Source organism: Lissotriton helveticus, chromosome 6 (genome assembly GCF_964261635.1).
Source record: "Lissotriton helveticus chromosome 6, aLisHel1.1, whole genome shotgun sequence".
Lineage (NCBI taxonomy): Eukaryota > Metazoa > Chordata > Amphibia > Caudata > Salamandridae > Lissotriton > Lissotriton helveticus.
Genome location: NC_136067.1, coordinates 321,197,464 through 321,218,404, shown reverse-complemented (window position 1 = coordinate 321,218,404; position 20,941 = coordinate 321,197,464). Strand labels below are relative to the sequence as shown.

The 20,941-nt window shown below is 39.4% G+C and overlaps 1 long non-coding RNA gene across 1 annotated transcript in view; it reads left to right on the top strand.

Moving 5' to 3' along the window:
* The first annotated feature begins 1,196 nt into the window (after window positions 1-1,196).
* Window positions 1,197-20,941, top strand: part of LOC144761346 (uncharacterized) — an 86,539-nt gene continuing 66,794 nt past the window's right edge. The window contains exons 1-2 of the long non-coding RNA XR_013595678.1: window positions 1,197-1,240; window positions 1,336-1,387. This is a non-coding gene — a long non-coding RNA (uncharacterized LOC144761346). The remainder of the gene's footprint in view (window positions 1,241-1,335; window positions 1,388-20,941) is intronic.

The window sequence follows — 20,941 nt, the reverse complement described above, 5'->3', positions numbered from 1 at the left end:
CTTGCTTTGTCTCATGATTTTAGAAGTAGGGAGATTCAAACAAATATCATAATGTTTGGCTACTTCTGTCAAGGAGATGTATGGTAGAGCTATAAGCTATTTTATTTAATGCCTAAATTCTAGGTTAGTTGCATATTCTACAATCATAGTACATTTTTGTAGTTGCCTCCATATGCTCTGGTTGAAATTACATCCTAAATTGCAGTGTGTGTGTCAGTTTTAAATATGGTGTTAATCATTGCATGCACAAAATCTGATGATTATTTTTTTAGAGTTTATAGTTGTTAGTTTGTTCTCTTATATTAGTTAGCAATTCATGGTAAGTTGTACTTTTTTAGTTACGTAACAGTGTAGTGTTAGTATTGACTGTGCACCGTCTATATTTGCTTGAATTGTGTAGGTCACAATTTAAATAGGCTGTCCATCATACATGTTGTACTTTGTGTCAAGGTTATTTAATTGCCCTTGTTAGTATGAATTATAATTCTTCTGTCAAAGTTGTGGTTGTCATATAGTAGTAAGGTGTCATTTTTTAATGTGGTTACTAAAATGAGTGACCATTACATAGAAGCTAGACACACAATAAATGACCTAAAGTGGGTCATTCTGGCAACCCTGACTACAAAAACCCATAATGCAGAGAAGATTCTTTTAGAAAAAGAACGGAGATGGGTTCACCGTCTAGGCACTAATGAACATGGACTCAATGATAATATCCGTTGGTTGAGTCTCAATCACTGAAAAGACCTTTTCCATGATAGCAATATGAACAAAATCAGTATGGACTCAATAATAACGATCCTGGCTTGAGCTCCCCCCGTTCAATAATCCAGTCCTAAAACAGAAAGACAAAAGAGCGTACGCAACACGAATTAGCTCAACATAGCCATAAGACTTCTGAATCAAATAATGATGTTGGCCACCAGATCATCACGTCTAGGCAACTGACAATAGTAACTATAATGGGGACTCGAGTGATTATAAACACCAAAAATCGCCACTCAAAATCCCTCAGATAATAATCATGCGCCTGATTCAAGTGGATACAAACGATAAAATTATTTTAGATCGATTTGTTTTTTAGATCAATGACCTTTGTGCACCCAGGTTTTCGCTAAAATAGCATAGTTTGTTTTCCATTACCTCCATTCCCACTTTAAAAGACCAGGAAGTGAACCGCGAATCAAACAGAACCTGGAGAGGCAGAGACAGCACAAGTTGTGCAACTTCCGCACAATAGGTAGCAGCCGAAGCGCTGAAGGAAGACTCTACAAAACCGTAACGTATTACCCTCAACCCTTTTAAAACCATCTCACATGTGTGTTGTTTCCTTAGCAGGAACCACCTCCCAGTACGCCCGATGAAGCAATAACTGCAATGATATAAGGTACGCAAGATTGGGATATTACTGGGGAGGCACTACCGTCATTACGCGTGATGCTGGCACGAATGAAAACATAGCCTAGAGTGCACGCTGCTTATCAAACGAGCTGATTTTCAAGTTACTGTTGTCACGTCTGCATATCATGTAGAGCCACGAGTCTGGGGAATGATAAATCACCCTGCTGGCATTATTAACCAGGTCATGGGCTAACTAACAACCGCTCACACAAATTGTAGCCAGAGCTTTAAAAGACAACTCAAAACACTTTTTTTCCTGACCATCCACCTGGGGTTTTGAACTGGACATGGCAACCGGCCGTATACGAGTAAACTGAGCCTGATAACACTGTGGGCTTCTGAACTCGTAGATAACAATTAACTCCACTCCACAGTCTGGAGAAAGACGTAGCGATTAACTACTGATTGGTAGACAGGAGTCGAGGTACATACCCACTCATGTTCCCCTCATATATTCCTAGAGCGCCTGTCATTTTGAGACAAGCTTGACACCAGTATAACAACTGGAATCATTTTGTATCAGAAGTAAAAATGAGACCCTAGCCTATATAGCACTGCAGCACATGCACTTAACAAATAGCAGGCTCACATTTGGACGCCTTTCATGACATACCATGATCTACACAACTGACCCACTTTAAGATCACATAGAGGGATGGGTCCTGACTTTGAACTATGAGAGATTCTTTGCCATAAGGGACTGAGGAAAATGTTGTAATTTTCAAAACAAATTGCCATTTTTTAGTTTCTTCTTGATTTAAGTACATGGACAGCGTCCACCATGGAGACCGCCCAATTGATGTGCTCCACATATGTATGTTTGTTTGTCTCATTTCCTTCCCCCCTCTTTTACAGGTACTACTAGACCTCACAAGAGTCGGGTCAATACACCTTGACTCTTTTAAAAAACCCAGGGCACTTTTCACTTATCATCGAGGTCCTAAAGAAAGCCTGACTGACCCTTCTGGGCAAACACAAGGCTGAAACATGTCGACCTTTTCTTATGGACATTGAATAGTGTGGAAGATTCCTAACTCCTCGTACTACGCACGCAAAATGTTTTAACAAGCTTGAACCCAGACCCATTAAAATTCTCCTTCTGTCTGGACATAAAAGCTTTTTAACTATTAAAACATCTTTTTTCACTCACACTGTCAATCACTATCACTGATCACTACTGTACCAATCAGTGGTTTACCTCCGGGTGGAGGAAGCATGACAACTAACCCAATGATGATGCTGTCACGTTACTAAGAGAGAGGCGGAGAATCAAGATATACCGCCATCCCGAGCCTCAGTATGTGAATGAGGGTTTTTTATCGGTACACCGAACGAAAACTTACAAACCCTGGTTACTCAGGACAAGTGAGCCTTTCCCTATTTGATTTTTTGACATTCCCGAAAATGTCAGTACCAAGAACTCAACTATGGTCATGTACATTCAGAAGAAGAAGTCTCTTATGTGCTTCACATCAGGGCATTGCATTGTTCCATATTCCATCACACATGAAGATCCCTCACCGCTGGAGCATCTCCACTTCTTAATCCCTTGTAATGTCATGGAGTACTTTCCTATTGGTTCCATGTAGCACTGGCAGTGGAAGATCGATTTTAGAATGGTGTGTTTTTAATGACTATTTTGTTTCCTGATTTTAGCTCAGCACCTAATTAATATTTATTGTTGTCCCTCAGATTGGGTCATTTTCTTCATGAGTCATTCCTTTGTTCTGCTTGTACTACTTGTCTCTTTTCTTAAGCAAGGAAGAGTTTTTGTGTTGCTGTCTTCCCCAACACTATCTTCATATTCAATCAAGAGTTACCAAGATTGCTGAAGGAGGTTGTTTCTGTTCTGTGTGTTTCTCCTTCAAACAGTGACTCTCTAAACATGACACTTGTCACCCCTCGCGTTTATTATTCTATGCAGGATGGCACTGTGGCTACTGCGAGGCATCGCCCTCTCCTCGGCTAATCGAGAAGGGTTCTCAACAGACCTTTCAGGCATCCAGTCCTTGATAAACTCATTCAAGAAAAGGGAAGAAGGTCACCCGGGCCCAACATTTCTCAAAGATGGGAAGAAAAGGATTGAAGGTCTAGAGTATTACTCTAGAGCTTGATGTACCCTGGAAAAGTATGAGAGATCGTGCTGATAAACCCTTAAATACATGATTAGTTCAATATTTGCTACAAAAGGCAAAGCTAATGTCACTGTCTGGTTTCAGGAAAATGAAAGATGCAGTTTGGGACACATAATTTTAAGAAGACACATAGGAATGACGGAGGTTCAGTGTGTTCAGGAAGGAAGCCTTTGCAGTTCCATCAAGTGCTGTCCTCCTTGACTGGTGCTGGAACACTTATGCCATATTCTTCAATTGCTTTGATATATGTGGCATATCACAGCGGCACGTGTGCAGACATGACACTGGCTCGCTGCATCATCCTCGAGGACAGTGATGTTACAAGTCATGATTGGCACGCAGATGTTGATCATGCTTACTTTACTTACCAAACATCTACAATCTCTGACATGACATTTGGACAGTGCTGGCTTTTAAATAATAGAAATCAATAGCAAATTCGATTGGAGTAACTAAACACTACTATGTTGGCAAAATTGCTTTGGGAATTTCTGGAGACAGTCTGATTTGTTGAGTGCCTAACAAGGGAATAGTGGCACTGTTTGGAACAAGGCTGCAAGTTGACTGGAGAAATTGTTAACGTGATACCTGTAAATACACCTATGACATAGTTATGTTTGAAGTGCATTGCATGGCAAGTTAGCAGTACACATTCAGGTGGACATGTAGGGAACCCTGTTCTGTATCAGGCATATGGTGGAATCTGTTTTTTATATGTGAAAGAACACCTTCTAGGCTTTGTCATCTATCTAGTCTGTGATCAGCCAACCAGCAAGAAGTGCAATGCAGAGGCACTTGCAACAGAGGTCCTGCGAAGGTGGTCTGAATTAGCAAAGTGTGACTCTATCAGGGGATGTTTTATAAGATTGTGTGAAATGCGAGACATTTTCACCATGTCTAATAATCTGAAATGTTTTGTATTTTCTTCCTCTGAGACTAGTTAGGGCACAAAATGTCTAGCAGAGATTCGCCTGGACGTACCATTGCGGAATTTTGCATAATTTCAAATCACTTGCCCAAAACTGGGTGCAGTTTGAAATGATGCACATTACAAATACTCCTAATAATAGCACAGACAATCACAGGGGCATTGGGGCTTGGGCGGGAAGAATATTTTTAAGTATCATTCCTGTTGGCTCTTGTGAGCTAGTAATGTCCTTTTTTCAGGTTGTGTGGCATATTTCTCACTTCTATTTCTGTGATATTAGGGGGATGATTATGCTCCCTAACATTTTCTACAATGTTAATGTGATTATTACTTGTTAGACTAATATTGGTAGCATTTGCAGTGAGGTTTTGCACTGTTGGAACTCTATTTACTATAAGTATATCTCCTGTAGCATAACAACAGATAACCTTTCTGGGATTTGATGTATGTTGCTGTTTCAAACATAATACTAACTTTGGAGTTTGTCTTTTTTGATCTTGTGATTTTGAAATGTTTCTGGCTTGGTTTCTGTTAATTTGGGCACTATGATAAACCTTAAGCTAAAAATATGTAGTTCAGATTACATCTTTAGGTTTATCATACTGCCCAGAACCTCCTTCAATTACACCCAAACCAGGATAGGTATTTATAAATTAATTGGCAAATTGAAACTGTTGAAATATTTAAAATCGAAAAATGATGACATAAAGAATGAACACAGTTCACATGTGGGGTTATCAAATGAGAACTTGAAGTTAGATGATATTGTTCTATTAGATACTCTACTTGAGTCAGAAAATAATCTAGACGCAATTACAAATATATATATTTGTAATTGCATCTAGATTATTTTCTGACTATATATATATATATATATATATATATAGATATAGGCTCCAAATCTTAAAACATCATTTAAGAATAACCGCACTCACAAGAGAGAAACATCACCAGGCTGTATACGAACATAAGGCATGAACAAGGAATGGTTGCTGTTGAGCACTTTTTGAAGAAGAAACAGCTTCGGTTTGCACAACATAATTGTATGCTCTTGGAATTTGTAGAGTTTTGCCTGGCCAGTAACATCTTTCTGTTTGAGGACCAATTCTTCATACAGGGATCCGGTACTGCGATGGGCACCTGCTTTGCCCCAGCTACGCAAACTTGTTCGTCGGCTGGTGGGAGGAGCGGGTGCCCAGGCAGTTCCAGGGTCAGGGCCAGGATATGGGAGGAGTGGTGCATTGGTATCGATATATCGACGACCAGTTCATCGTGTGGCATGGGACGATGGACACGGCCCGTCGATATGTAGAGGTCTTGAACAACAACTCATGCAACTTGCACTTCTCTTGTACCATTAGTCCAGTGGCAGTGGACTATTTGGACCTGAGAGTGTTTGTTGAGCACGACAGACTACATACCGCTCTTTTCCGCAGGCCGACAGCAGGAAATTCCATCTTGCATGCCAATAGCAATCATCCTCCTAAACTAGTCCAGAGCATTCCCTATTGGGAGCTATTGAGGCTACGGAGGAATAGCTCTAGGGAACAGGACTTTTTCTGATTTGTGAGAAGGGGATACGATCTAAGCTCTCTCATTAAAACCCTTGTGAGGGTTAGGAAAATACATAGAACCCAACTTCTGCTTGATAAACCTAAAGAAGTAGAATCGAACCTAGCAGGGTAGTTCCGTATGATTACTCCTTATTCGTCTGAATCATTAAGGGAGATATATCATCACGACCGCAGGTTACTTTCCGTAGGGCTAGGTCCTTGAGGGATTCATTTGTTAGGAGTCACCTAGAAAAAGCTGGACCCAGGGTGGGAACATTGTCTGACATGAAGGGCTTCTTTCCGTGCAGTGCATGTGCAGGCAGCAAACGGGTTTTAACATACAGTCTGCCAGAACCATTAAAAACTAAGGCCATTAAGAAATTCATAACATGCAGCACACCCTACACAGTCTACTGTTTGGACTGCCCGTGCGGCCTACGTTATGTAGGCAGCATGATCCACCAGTTGAAGATAATGATTTTCGAGCATATGAGGGGTATTGATAAGGCTGATCCTGCTTACCCTGTCGCAAGACACTTTGCAGAATTAGATCAGAGCAATAGGGGTAAACTCCACTACTTTGTACTGGATTACGTCCCGAACAACATCAGAGGGAGAGACAGGTTGAGACAACTCAGACGTCTAGAATCCAGGTATACAATTGATCTGATGACTAAATCACCAATGGGTTTGAATAGTGGGGAGGAGCTGGCGGAGCACTTGGGGAAGTTATGGGAATCTCATCTTTCTCTTGAATGCCAACCGCTCTTCCCAGTAACATCAACTGCTCTTTAGTCACTGGCACCTCTTTACATGGTATGTGAGAGAAACAGATCTGAACTGGAATATGTCTAATGATAGTATGAGTCTTTTAACTAAGCATTCGATGATTTTACAATCTATATTATGGGTTTTGGATTTCGGGTCTTTTGATCAACTATATTGTTTGAAATGTTGAAATTTTGAGAACTTGAAATTGTGAAACTATGAAATTGTGGAGTATCAAATTGAGAACCTTTGCACAATCTTTTGATTTTTTAGTTTTTTGTTTTTTTGGATTTTTGAATTCTTGAAACTCTTTGTCTTTTTACAGCTCCCTAAATCTTTTTGGTTGCAATGAAGAGTCTCCGAATAGAATGAATTGTAATCATGTAAATTTGGGAAGACTTGTCCATTAACCTACTGAGGGGTCTTGAGTATTGGTGGGTGGGTCTGTAACTATCTAGTTAGAATGTCTGCTAAAAGGTAACGGTTTGCCAAAATGCCTGGTAGCTTCATAATGTCTTGTATAGTAATGTATTAGGTGATGGGGACATTTGCCGATGTACGGCAAGATTGGAGTTGCTCAATATTGGTTGCACGTTATGTTTTGCCACCAGCATAAATATGAAGGATTGTATGTGTGGGTAAGAAATGTTAGAAATTTTAGAAACTATGTGACAGCCTTGTCTCTCCCTACAGTTAGGTACTGTGGGGAGATAAGCCGATCCACGGCAAAATTACCATCTATGATCACTTCAAAAAGAATTGTACAACCCTGGAGAACGTAGGGTTTGTAACATATGTGCACGCCTATAGTTGTGAAGGTAAACATTGGAAATGGTACTCATTCATTTGTGTGAGTGTATTTCAAAATGGCGCGTTGTTTTTGAAAGTGATCTTTGTCCCCTTTCGATGCCTATGCATAGGCAGGAAACTTTATTAACATGCTGTTCCACGGGTGTCATTGACACTGACGAAGGCTTGTAGCTGAAACGCGTTTGTTGACCATCGGCTAATAAATGATGTGTGTGCCACTTTCCCTCTTGTGAGTGCGTTTATTCTTAAATGATGTTTTAAGATGTGGAGCCTCTGGATTAAGCGGTTGTCCACTACCGCAAACCGCACCCGCCTGCGAGTGTTCCGTAAAGAAGAGTGGAGTCGGGAGCATTGATATATATATATTACCTACTGGCGGTCGCCAGTAGGTAGTTATAGTTAGGATTGTTTTCCATAGGGAATCCGCAACATTCTATTGGGAATAACTTTGGCGCAGATTGAGGGATCTGCCTGTCATTTTTCTCAAATTTGCCTCGCGGTGGTCCGCTCCTTCCCTGAAAGTTTGGGGGGGATTTGTCAAGCGGGGGTCGAGATAAAAGGGGGGTCCCAAAACGTGTTTTTCCCATGTTAATTTCCATAGGGCGGTTGGACTCACTTTTAGCCCGAACGGCTGAATGGATTCCCACGAAACTTGGCAAAATTGTAGGGACTGGTAGCCCGATGTGCCTTTGCTATGTCTCAAGATATGTGATCCAGTGGATTTTGAGTAATTCAGGTTAAAAAAATATATATATCTATAAGCGCGCCCCGGTACGCGCACCAGGGAGCGCTCCCGGCGCGCAACGCGAGTTCGCGCGCGGAAAGCCGATTGGCTCTCGGGTGTCTGTCAACATTCGAAACAGTCCGGAGCGGCCGCCATCTCGTGTCTCGGTAGGATCGAGACACAAGAGGTGGCAAAAACAAAGGGGGAAATAACCAAAAGGGGGCAGGGTAGACCCCCCCTGACCCCCTAGGTTTGATGTGGGGGCCATAAAAGGGTCCCGCGGGACAAAAAAACCCAAAAAATTGTTTCGATTTTTGCGGGGGGAGCACCCGGTACGCGCACCGGGAAGCGTACCGGGGAGCGTACCATGGGAAAAAATAGTGAAGAACATTAGTGTAAAATAATCATTTTGAGTGATCAGAGGTAGGGTAGCTCTGAAAAGAGCTTTTGGGTTCTGTGGCTGATTTAGGTACCTACAAGTACATCCCACACACACCCACACGCACACACCCCACACCCACACACCCACACACACCCACACACACACTCCTCACACACACACACCCACACATCTCACACACACACCCCACACACATAACCCTACACCCCCACAACCACACACTCCCCACACACACCTCACACACCCACACCTCCACCCACACCCAAACACCCCACACACCCACACCGACACCTTACACATCCAAACCCACACCCCACACACCCACACTCACACATCTCACCCCCCGACACACACACACACACCTCACAGACACACCCCACACATCCCACACACACACCTCCCCCCCACACACACACCTCACAGACACACCCACACATCCCACACACACACACATCCCACATACATACCCCCCACACCCACACACCCCCCACACACACCTCACACACCCACACCTCCACCTACAGCCAAACACCCCACACACCCACACACACACCTTACACCCCCACGCCCCCACCCACACACCCCACACACCTACACCCACACACACACCTCACCCCCCCCCCACACACACACACCTCACAGACACACCCCACACATCCCCCACACACATCTCACCCCCCCACACATGGGGAAAACCCAGTGAAACAGTAAAATAATAATTTAAAGTGCTTAGAGCTAGGGTATCTCTGCATAGAGTTGTTGTGTTGTGTGGGTGATATAAGTACCAGCATGTAGGTACCAATGCAGAGTTTTAAATTCAATGTAGACTGTCTCCTCTGTAGATAATTTGCATGTTGTTACAGAAGTTATTGTGGTATATGGAATCTATACTATAGTCTGTCAGGAAAGCAGAAACAACATGGAGGCAGGAGATGAAAAAGAGATGTCAAATACACATTGGAGATAATAAAGTGGGAGAAAGGAAGTAACTATGAGCAAAATTACTGTGTAACACAAAAAAGTTGCACAGTATACTATAAGTCTCACTTTATATTATAATCATTTTGGTACTACTTCATGAATTACATATAAAAATTAATAATGTCTCGAACAATTTTTGATTATTAAATGTAAATTTATTTTTCTGATTCTTTTTCAAAATTTAATAAAACTTCTAACAATATATTGTCTGGAATTACCTCATTTTCATTCTGTGATTCTATTGCTTCCACACACTCAAGTAATTCATGGTCCAGAGACTCATCCATAAAGTCAAAGTCATCATTCTCAGCAATATTTTCTTCAGGGTTGTTTTCCATAACAATTTCGAAAGAAATATTCATTTTATTCTGTTCTCCTTCCATTTTCTTGCTGTAAATTGCAAACAAAATAAATATATCAGTAGAGATAGGGCACTGTTGGGTTTAAGTTCAGACAGGTAGTTTTGATTTTTTAACAGTGAAGTTATCTTTGGGCAGTGTATGGTATCAGGCTGGAAGTAGAAATATAAAAAAGTGTATGTGATAAAGCCTAAGTAAATTCATAATTATACAAGAGAAGTCTAACTCAATCCATAACTATAACAGAGAAGCCTATCTCAATCTATAACTATTACAGAGGGATAGTATCAGAAAATGTTTTCCCAAATTAACTTAAAGTGCACAACATACTTCACTTTCCAAAATAACAACTTACCTTTGTGAAAGCAGTTGAAGTTCTCAGTGAAAATCTTTTTCAAATGTACTTCAGGAAGTAGTAGTCAAAATGGCTGTGTTTCTCTCTCTTTTTTTATATATATTCATGTACATAACCAATCAAATGTCAGGAAATATTAGTGGAAAATGAAAGTAACATTTTAATTGGTTGTAAATTCTAACACTTCAGATGTGTTTTTGTCATGTAATTTACCTCAGGATATTTAGACAGGGCTACAGGCCAAATGGCTCAATGGAATTCCACCAAATTTGGGAAAATGGTAGGGACTGGTATGTAGTATTGCCTATTCTATATTTGGTGAACTTCTCGACAGAGGTTTTTATGTAAATTAACGTTTAAAATATTTTGGGAGAGCTCACCGGTGCGCGCCCCGGTACGCGCACCGGCAGCGCAACGGGAGTCCTCCATCTTGTGTTTTGGAAGAATTGAGACACAAGATGGAGGACAAACAACGTTGGGAATGGGTAAAAGGGGACACGGTAGACACCCCCTGACCCCCTAGGTTTTCTGAGGAGGGCTTAGGAGGCCCATATAGGCCAAAAAACCCATTTTTTTTTAAATTTTTCGCGGGGTGACTGCCCGGTACGCGCACTGGTACGCGTACCGGGGAGCGTACTTTGGTGAAAATTAGTGAAAAAAGTTAGAGTAAAGTAATCATTTTGAGTGATGAGAGGTAGGGTAGCCCTGAAAAGAGCTTTTGGGTTCTGTGGCTGATTTAGGTACCTACAAGTAGGTTCCAATGCACAATCTTAAATTCAGGAGGAATATTCTATTCCCCTCATCTGAGAAGTGCACACCATCTCCTCTGTAGGTATCTTGCATGTTGTAACGCAAGTTGTTGTTGTATATTGAACCCATTCCATAGTCTCTCATGTAAGCAGAAACAGATTTATTCACATGTTTCCTTGCTTTCTCAATCTGTGGACAAAATTGGTTGGACCACTTCCATTTCTGTCTTTGGCATATATTGGAATATACCAAGGCAGTTTGTGGAAAAAGTGTCATCAATTGCCCAAAGGTGTCCTTTAAAACCATTTCCAGACCTACCCCAGTCAAAGTGCCTAGGTCATTTCCACCACAGGGCAAAATTATACGGTCAGGGTGTGGCAGATGGGGAAAGGTTTTCACCAATGGTATCAATTGATGACATCTCAATCCTCTTTGGCCAATCCATTTTATGTGCACATTTGGTAAATCAAGGTTGTGAAAATTTCTGATAGCTGCATACCTTTGAGCCCAGTGAATGTAGCTATGTCCAATATTCCAGACAGAGTACATGGTGAGAGGAGGTTCTGGTGCAGTCAGATGAAGTGTAGGAATGAAATGGCAGTTGGAACAGTAGGAGTTTGCAAAAAAAAACTGTGGAGTTTCAGTGCTCTAGAATCACAAGCAATGATTGGTGGATTCAGATAGTTGAAAACTGAAAGTTAGGGTGCATGGTTGTGTTCTGTGAAAGAAGTCATTTGAATGGTCAAGAAAAAGTCATTAAAAGAAAGATTGCACCTGATAAGCCGGTTTATTGATAGGTCAAACATCCTTGCTGAGTTCATTTGCAACATTGTAGAATAAACTTGTAACCCTGAGAGCTCAGTGAGGAGGGAGTTGCTATGGTAACAGGTGGAAAGGGCTGAGGGGGGGGAGGGTGTTGATTTGAAAATAGAGAGGGAAGAGTTTTGATTGGTTACCATTAGGAATATGTGTGTAGAATTAGAGGTTTTCTGTGCCATTCATGGTTGCAGTGCCTGGAGTACATACCTTTTGCTCTGCTAAAGAAATATTGGTGTGTGTATCTGACACTGTTCTCAATCTCCCAAATCATTTGTAAAGGTGAGTTATGATTCATTCAATATAGATAGAGAGTTCAGATTAAGAAGCACATTGAGCTTCTTTGCTGTTGGTTTGTGTGATGCTTTTTGAAAATGCATGATATCAATATTTGCAATAGAGAGGAAATGTATTTTGTAAAATAGTGAGTTTTCAGGACTGAAATGGAATTCTTGTACATAGGACCTGCGCTGTGTTTCTAAAATGTTATTCAGAAAACGATTTTGGGGCAAATCAATGGTTTTACATTTTTGAGAAGGAATAAATAGTTTGTGCATGATTACATAAAAATATTTGAACCTTTCACAATCATATCACCTGTGTTACCTCAGATTAGGAAGCAGAATGAGCTTCTTTGCTGCTGGTTTGTGTGATGCTTATTGAAAATGCATGGTATCAATATGTGCAATAGAGAGGAAATGTATTTTGTAAAATAGTGAGTTTTCATAACTGAAATGGAGTTCTTGTACATAGGACCTGCGCTGTGTTTCTAAAATGTTATTCAAAAAACGATTTTGGGGCAAATCAATGGCTTTTACATTTTTGAGAAGGAATAAATAGTGTGTGCATGATTACATAAAAATATTTGAACCTTTTACAATCATGTCACCTGTGTTACCTCAGATTAGGAAGCAGATTGAGCTTCTTTGCTGTTGGGTTGTGTCATTTTTTGGGTAATTCTTGGTAGGAATGTTTGCAATAGAGAGGAAATGTATTTTGTAAAATAGTGAGTTTTCAGAACTAAAACGGAATGCTTGTACATAGGACCTGCGCTGTGTTTTTAAAATGTTTTTCAAAAAACGATTTTGGGGCAAATCAATGGTTTTACATTTTTGAGAAGGAATAAATAGTGTGTGCATGTTTACATAAAAATATTTGAACCCTTCACAATCATGTCACCTGTGTTACCTCCGATTAGGAAGCAGACTGAGCTTCTTTGCTATCGGATTGTGTCATTTTTTGGGTAATGCTTGGTAGGAATGTTTGCAATAGAGAGGAAATGTATTTTGTAAAATAGTGAGTTTTCAGAACTGAAATTGAATGCTTGTACATAGGACCTGCGCTGTGTTTCTAAAATGTTATTCAAAAAACGATTTTGGGGCAAATCAATGGTTTTACATTTTTGAGAAGCGATAAATAGTGTGTGCATGATTACATAAAAATATTTGAACCTTTCCCAATCATGTCACCTGTATTACCTCAGATTAGGAAGCACACTGAGGGCCTTATTTATGAAAACAGCGATGCGTCAGTTTTCACTGCGCACTCCTTGCGACACCAATGATGCGTCATATTTAATGTATGACGCATCATGTCGCAAGGAGTTACAGATAAGTCAGTATTTCTGACGTATCTGTAAGCGCAAAAGTGACGCATTGCTGGAGTGTGTCACAAAAGTGACGCAACTCCAGCAATGCGTGTTTTCAAATGGGGAAAGCCCCATGTGAAAGGGTTTGCGTCAGTCTTACGCCTGCTGTGAGGCAGGTACAAGATTTTGACATAACAGCGTCCTAAAAGTGATGCAATGAAATCTCATAGATTTCACTGCGTCACTATTACAAGGTTTTTTACGGGGGAACGCCCCCTCTGCATACATTATACCTGACGCAGGTATAATGTGGCGCAGGGGTTTAAAAAGTGACGCATCTACCTAGATGTGTCATTTTTTAAATATGGCGCAACAAGGCACATGTTGCATGCTGCCGATGCGTCACAAAAAGTGACGCATCACCAGCGCAAAGCTAACGCAGGGCCTCATAAATGAGGCTCTGAGCTTCTTTGCTGTTGGTTTGTGTCATGCTTTTTGATAATGCTTGGTATCTACATTTGCAAGATAGAGGATTTTTATTTTGTGAAATAGTGAGGTTTCAGTAGTGAATTTGAATGCTTGTACATAGGACCTGTGCTCTGTTTCTAAAATGTTATTCAAAAAACGATTTTGGGGCAAATGAATGGCTTTTACATTTTTGAGAAGGAATAAATAGTGTGTGCATGATTACATAAAAATATTTGAACTTTTCACAATCATGTCACCTGTGTTACCTCAGATTAGGAAGCAGACTGAGCAGATGAGGTGAGGCATGTCCAGGGGCGCAAAGGAGTTGAGGCCTGTGTCTATGAGTGCAATTGAGAGGACTTACCTCCTCTGACCCTTCGACAAACATTATCTAATCTGTGGCCCTTCGACAGGCCTCAATACATTGAGTATAATTGATGGTAACAGGGGGCAGATGAGATGAGGCGTGTTCAGGGCTGTAAATGAACTGAGGCCTGTCTAATGGTGCAGATGAGTTGAGGTCTATTCTGGGTTGCAGATAAGGTGAGGATTGTCCAGGGGTGCATAGGAGGTGATGCCTGTGTTGAGGAGTGTAGTGGAAGAGAGGTCTGTCCAGGGGTGGAAAGGAGGTGAGGGCTGTGTCTAAGAGTGCAGTGGGGGATAGGCTTCATGAAGTGCAGTCCAGTGCACTCTTAGACACCGGCCTCATCACCTATGCTCCCCAGGACAGTCCTTACCTCATGTGTACAATCTGCTTACTAATCTGAGGAAAAACAGGTGATATGATTGTGATATGTGTAAATATATTTTTTTAAACATGCAGATACTATCTAATCCTTGTCAATAATGTAAAAGTAATTCATGTGCCCGAAATATTTTTTTAGAATTATATTTAAAAAACAGAGATAAGGTCATATGTAGAAGTATTATAGTGTTTATATTGTTTGCTTATTGTCATTGTTTTGTTGTTTGGTAATAGTGGTCTATAATGATTTTTTGTTTTTTTTGTTTTCCACAGATTTAAATCAAGATTTCAATAGTAAGGAAATATGCCCTCAAGGGAAAGGAAACGAAAAGATTCTAAGCGGAAAAAATCAAAAACAGCAACGGAATTAAAGCAGTCTCCTACAACAAATACTTCAAAAAACAGGAAAAAAGCTCCTGGTAAGACAACTTAGTCTTTCTTACGGAACATATGTAGATAAAAAAAAAATGTTGGACAGAATGTAGAAAAAGAGAAGGAGAGAGCACATTTGAAGAGGAAGGAGATATTCCGAATTTTTTTTACTACTGCAACAGGAGACAATAATATGTATAAGAATTGAAGGCAAAATCAATTTAGGGACATTCGTAAACGAATGTTTCGCAATAGGGTGGTTTTAAATTTGTTAAAAAATATTAAAAAAGGTAAACAGAGATCTGCTTTTTATAAGAAAAAGAAAAGTGTAGAGAAGATTGTTGATCATTCTTTTGAAGTTAAGAAAAAATTATTTATTTTAATAATCAATAGAATTAGGACACTTAAAAAGACAATTGATGTTTTCAAATCAAACAGTAAATGGAAAAGAGTAATTAATCGGACTAATTTTTGTAAAGTTTTTTCTGGAGAATGGATGCACAGTTCAAGTTTTGAGCCATTTTTTAATGAGGAGAGTTTTTTCAGGAGAATGATTTAGTGCATGCAGTTGACACCAGTGGTCGAGCATATGAGGTGAAAGACGGTTGTCCGATTGAAAAAGAGAAACTTGTGCCTAGAGAACCAGAAGAGGTGTTAACTGATGAAGTTTTAGGGAGACGTACTAAGGGTCCAGTGTACACTTGCAAGTGTAGTAGTATTTGTAGTGTGCGACAGGAATCAATCGATATGTTTTATAATTTCTTACGTACATATAGTAAGAAAACTCTAAAACAGAAAATGAAGATGTTGCAAGACTTAGATCCTTGCAGAGTGAGAGAAAACACAGGTTTGCAAGGGCATTCACTGGCTTGTCTTTCTAGAAAAGTCTGTCAGAGTGTTTTTCATCATTTTAGGATGTTAGCAGTGCATCATAACAAAATGAGGAAATTAGTGAGAAGGTTGTATTATGCAAAAAGTCCAGCACTTAAGCTTAAACAAATAAACAGTGCTCTTTTGCATGGAACTGAATTAGATGTGAAGAAGATTTGTGAAGAAATTGAGATTTGTTATTTTAGTGAAAAAGAGGACAGTGTATAAATTGACACAGAAATTCAAGGTAATGTGGAAGACAATGTACAGATTTCAACTACAGAAAAGTTTGACCAGGAAATTATCAGGCTTAAGGTGAAATCAAGTGAAAGGCCGTATTTTACTTGTGTGTGTTGTCGACGAATTCTTTATAAGCATCAAACTAGATTAGTTGATTTATACGTAAAAAGTGAAAAGATAAATAATTATGAGTGGAAGGATTTTGCAACTTATTTGTGGGTGGAGAATTCTTTTGATTTGAGTTCTGATCAGCGTATTTTTAAATATTGTTATGATAAATTAAATCAAAACAGAATGCCTGCTAGAGCTGTTCATAATAATCTTGAGTTGGTAGACATTCCTCCTGAATTGATGGATTTAAATACATATGAGTGTATTTTGATTCAATGTGTCCATCCTTTTCAGGCAATTGTTCGCATGGAGCCTAAGATAGGGAAATTGACTCCTTCAGATTTACAGAGAGGATTAAAGGGAAGAGTTGTTTATTTGCCTCTAAATTTCAAGAAAAATATTGATACAATTGGTGTAGAGAAAGTGGAAGAGGAACCTCTGGTTATTCTAGTTAATGGGGTTCCGACAAAGAGTAAGAAAATCTGGCAAGATTTAGTGGATGTTAGGAAAGTCAAAAAGGCAACGTTGTATTTGGTTAAAAACAATGAGTACTACAAACATGTATGTGTTGGAGCAGAGGAAACAGCTGCAGATGAAGACCGTGATTGTTCAGCTGGCCAAATTGAAAAAGCTGATGTGTCTAGAAGTGAAGAAATATATGAACATTATACTGTTCATCCTTTGCTTTCCAAAGAAGTAATGGGGAATGCAATTGACTTGTTTCAAATGAAATCAGCAAAAGGAAGTCCCATTAGTGTATGGTAAGAAAGTTTGGAAGCTCGTTGTTTTCCACAGCTATTTCCAACAGGTCGAGGTGGACGATATGACGATCGACCACTTCAAATTCCAGCATCTGAATACCGGACTTTAAGATTATATGCTGAAGATCCAAGGTTTCGTCAATGCATCCCATATTTGTTTCATCTACTGTATGAAAGTGACTTGTCTGGGCTTTCTTATGCAGTAAACCATATACTGAAAAGTGGAGTACATCTCCAAAATGTTTCGGCGAGGGACTTTATGGAGAAAATTAATCTGCAAGATAATATTTTGGAATCTCATCTAATCAATCTCATGGCATGTCAGCGTGGTACAAACGAGTATTGGTACCGTCGTCATGGGGAATTGAAATGTATGCTAAGAAAGTTAGGAACTCCTACATGGTTCCTCACTCTTAGCTGTGCCGAGTATGCATGGGACGACTTACTTCAATTTAAACGCGAGGCAAATGCAAATATACAAAATATAGAATTCAAAACACCTGGAGAACTGTGTTCTTTGGATCCAGTGAATGTATGCAGATATTTCAATCATAGATTTGAAGCTATGATGTCTTTCATTACCAACAAAAAAAGCCTCCCCTTGGAGAAGTTTTGGATTTCTTTTGGAGAAAGGAGTACCAAGCGACAGGTGCTCCTCACATACATATGTTGTTGTGGATTAAAGATGCACCCAAATTTGGAACAGATTCGGATGAGACAGTGATGAGCTTCATTGAAGAGTATTCAACATGTGCTGTTCCGAAAACTACTGAAGAAAACAGTTTAAGGCAACAAGTTTTACGCTTTCAATCCCATCGTTGTGGAAAGTACTGTCGTCGAAAATTCACAAACAAGGACACGTTCTACACAAAATGTCGTTTTGGTTTTCCACGAGCAGTGATTTCTAAAGGAAGAGTAAATAATTTGATGTCTTCTCTGCGACATACTGTGACGAGGAAATCACCCAAAAATACATACAATTTAAAAAGAAACGAAGAGTCCAAGTACATCAACGACTACAACCCAGTGATTTTGTCCATGTGGAATGCTAACATGGATATTCAATTTGTTGCTGACAACTCTATTGCTGTGGCTCGATATGTGACGTCTTACATCACAAAAAAAGAAAAGACAGAACTGAAGGAAATGTAGGAGGACATTTCACATGAAAAGAGTATAAGCAAGAAATTATACAGTTACAGTCTAAAGATGTTGTCACATCGAGAAATTGGAGCATATGAATGTTCCGATCGATTGTCATCAGCAAGTCTATATGCCAAATCTAGAACCATCATTTGGGTGAGTCTAGGTCTTGCTGCAACACGAAACCGAGTTTTGAAATCTGTACAGGAAATAGAGTATTTGGCAGAGAAAGAACCAGAAAGTACAGATATTTTGAAGACAAACATGTTGGATACATACTATCCAAATAGAAGTCCTTATCTTGAGAACGCTTGTCTCTATGGAGTTCTGCAAAGATATATTTATAAGAGGAACATCAGAGAAGATATCAATAATGGAATATATGCTGTCATTGGATGTGAAGGATGTCTAGTGAAACAGAGAAAAGGTCATTTGATTAATCATCGAAAATTGAGTTGTGAAAATCCAGACAAAAGAGAATTTTACTATTTGGCTCTTTTGCAACTCTTTAAACCATGGCGTACAGAAGAGGAACTACTTGGAGATTTTCTCTGTTACGAAGACTCTTTTAATGCAATGAAGGATACCATAGAATGTCCTGTTTTTCCAAATTATCTGCAAATGTTGAATGAAGAAATAGAACAAGAAGGAACAATTGCTGCAGAGATTGCGAGAGACAGTTCTCAAGACAGTCAGAGTTCTGCTTCATTGAGTCAGGATCCACTAGGAGGACCAATTATCCAAAATGAAGCTGCCACTGCCATGGATGAGGTGGAAAGAGCTATGGAGCAAGCTCAAGAGGATGTAATTAATTTAGAAGATTTGGTGAAACAATTAAACCTTGAGCAGAAACAGATATATGACGAGTCACAGAACAGGTTGAACATGGATTCAGTCATGAGAAGAAAGAGTGCTCATGTACATCATTTAAGCCTGTCCAACTGTACGTGAGTGGAGAAGCGGGAACTGGAAAAAGTTTTCTGATGAAAGCAATTGCAACTTACCTGCAGAAAAGGACTGAATCACCGCTGTCTTGTGTTGTTACCGCTCCAACTGGGCTGGCAGCACATAATATTAAAGGGATTACTTTACATCGTTTACTGATGCTGCCAGTGGAGCATGATAACAAATCGCAATACCACAAGCTATCTGGAGATGCGTGTTCCGAAGTTTCCAGAGTCCTGAAGAAAATGAAACTTCTTATCATTGATGAAGTAAGCATGGTCTCAAATCTAATGCTTGCTTTTGTGCATTTGAGAATGCAAGAAATTCTTAGAACAGAGTATGATGTGTTATTTGGAGGAAAACACATTATTGTTTTTGGAGATCTACTGCAGTTGACTCCAGTGAAAGGACAACCAGTGTTTAAAATGGTCACGCATGAAGATACCAGGAAGTGCCTAGGAAGCATTGGAAACATTAATATATGGTTAAATTTCAAATATGCAGAACTACTCCAAAATATGCGGCAGGCAAACGATGAAGATTATAAAAATATTCTACAAGATGTAAGAATCGGAAAAGTAAGTCAGCATGGGAAAGAAGCTTTACATGGACGATTAATTTCAAATTTGTACCCAAATGAAAACAGTCTACCAGAGAATATTTTTAAGAAAATTAACGAGAGGAAGTCTGGCATATGTTTGATGCCTACTTTGAAAGAATGTTCCATGTTCAACAACAAAATGTTAAAGTTAGAAAATGAAGAGATAGTGAAACTGGAAGCTATAGATAAAATAGAGCATATGGGAGCAACAATTATTTTGTCAGAAAATTTGAAATCAAAATTGGATTAATTAGAGAAGACTATATCTAAAACTGCTGGTTTTGAAAAGACTCTGAATGTGTGGTTAAATTGTCGTATCATTTTGAGAAGGAATTTAAATGTTGAAAGAGGTCTGGTAAATGGAGCAATGGGTCATGTTGTTGGTTTTGTGAATTACAAAAATAGAGATGGAATTGAAATTTTAAAAATTAAATTTGATGGCATTGACGAAATAGAACAAATTTGTCGTTGTTCAGCTAGCTTTTTGCTTGTGAAAGACTTATATGTTCGCCGAAAACAGTTTCCTGTTTGTTTGGCATATGCAGTGACAATTCATAAATCTCAAGGTTTAAGTGTAGATAGTGCTTTGGTGAACATTGGAAGTTCTGTGTTTAAAGAGGGTATGGCATATGTGGCATTATCACGAGTCAGAACTTTATCAGGATTGTACTTGGTTGAGTGTGATAAGACAAAGATTTGTGCTGATCTAGATTGTGTTAAAGAATACAATAGGTTAAGAAGAGAGTATGCTCCACATTGGCCTCAATATCCTCTGTTTGAAAAACGTGTGGTAGGCCGAAAAAGAAGAAATGAGAATAATTGCAGTGAGGTACTAGCAAAAAGACAAAAAGTAGATGAAACTGTAATTGTAAGCAGAAAGAAAAAGGATTCTGTTAAAGATGTTGTTGGATTTCAGTCTGAAAACAGTTCTGGTGTCAACTGCTATGCTAATGTAGTGGTTAATGTTGTTTTTTTTATTCAAAATTTACAAGAACAGATTGTTGAAAATCGGGATCAAACATTCTGCTGTTTATTGAATTCTGTGTTTGAGAAATGTAGCAGTGATAGAGCAAAAATAGAAAGTGTTTCAGAAATTAGAAATCTTCTAGACATATGT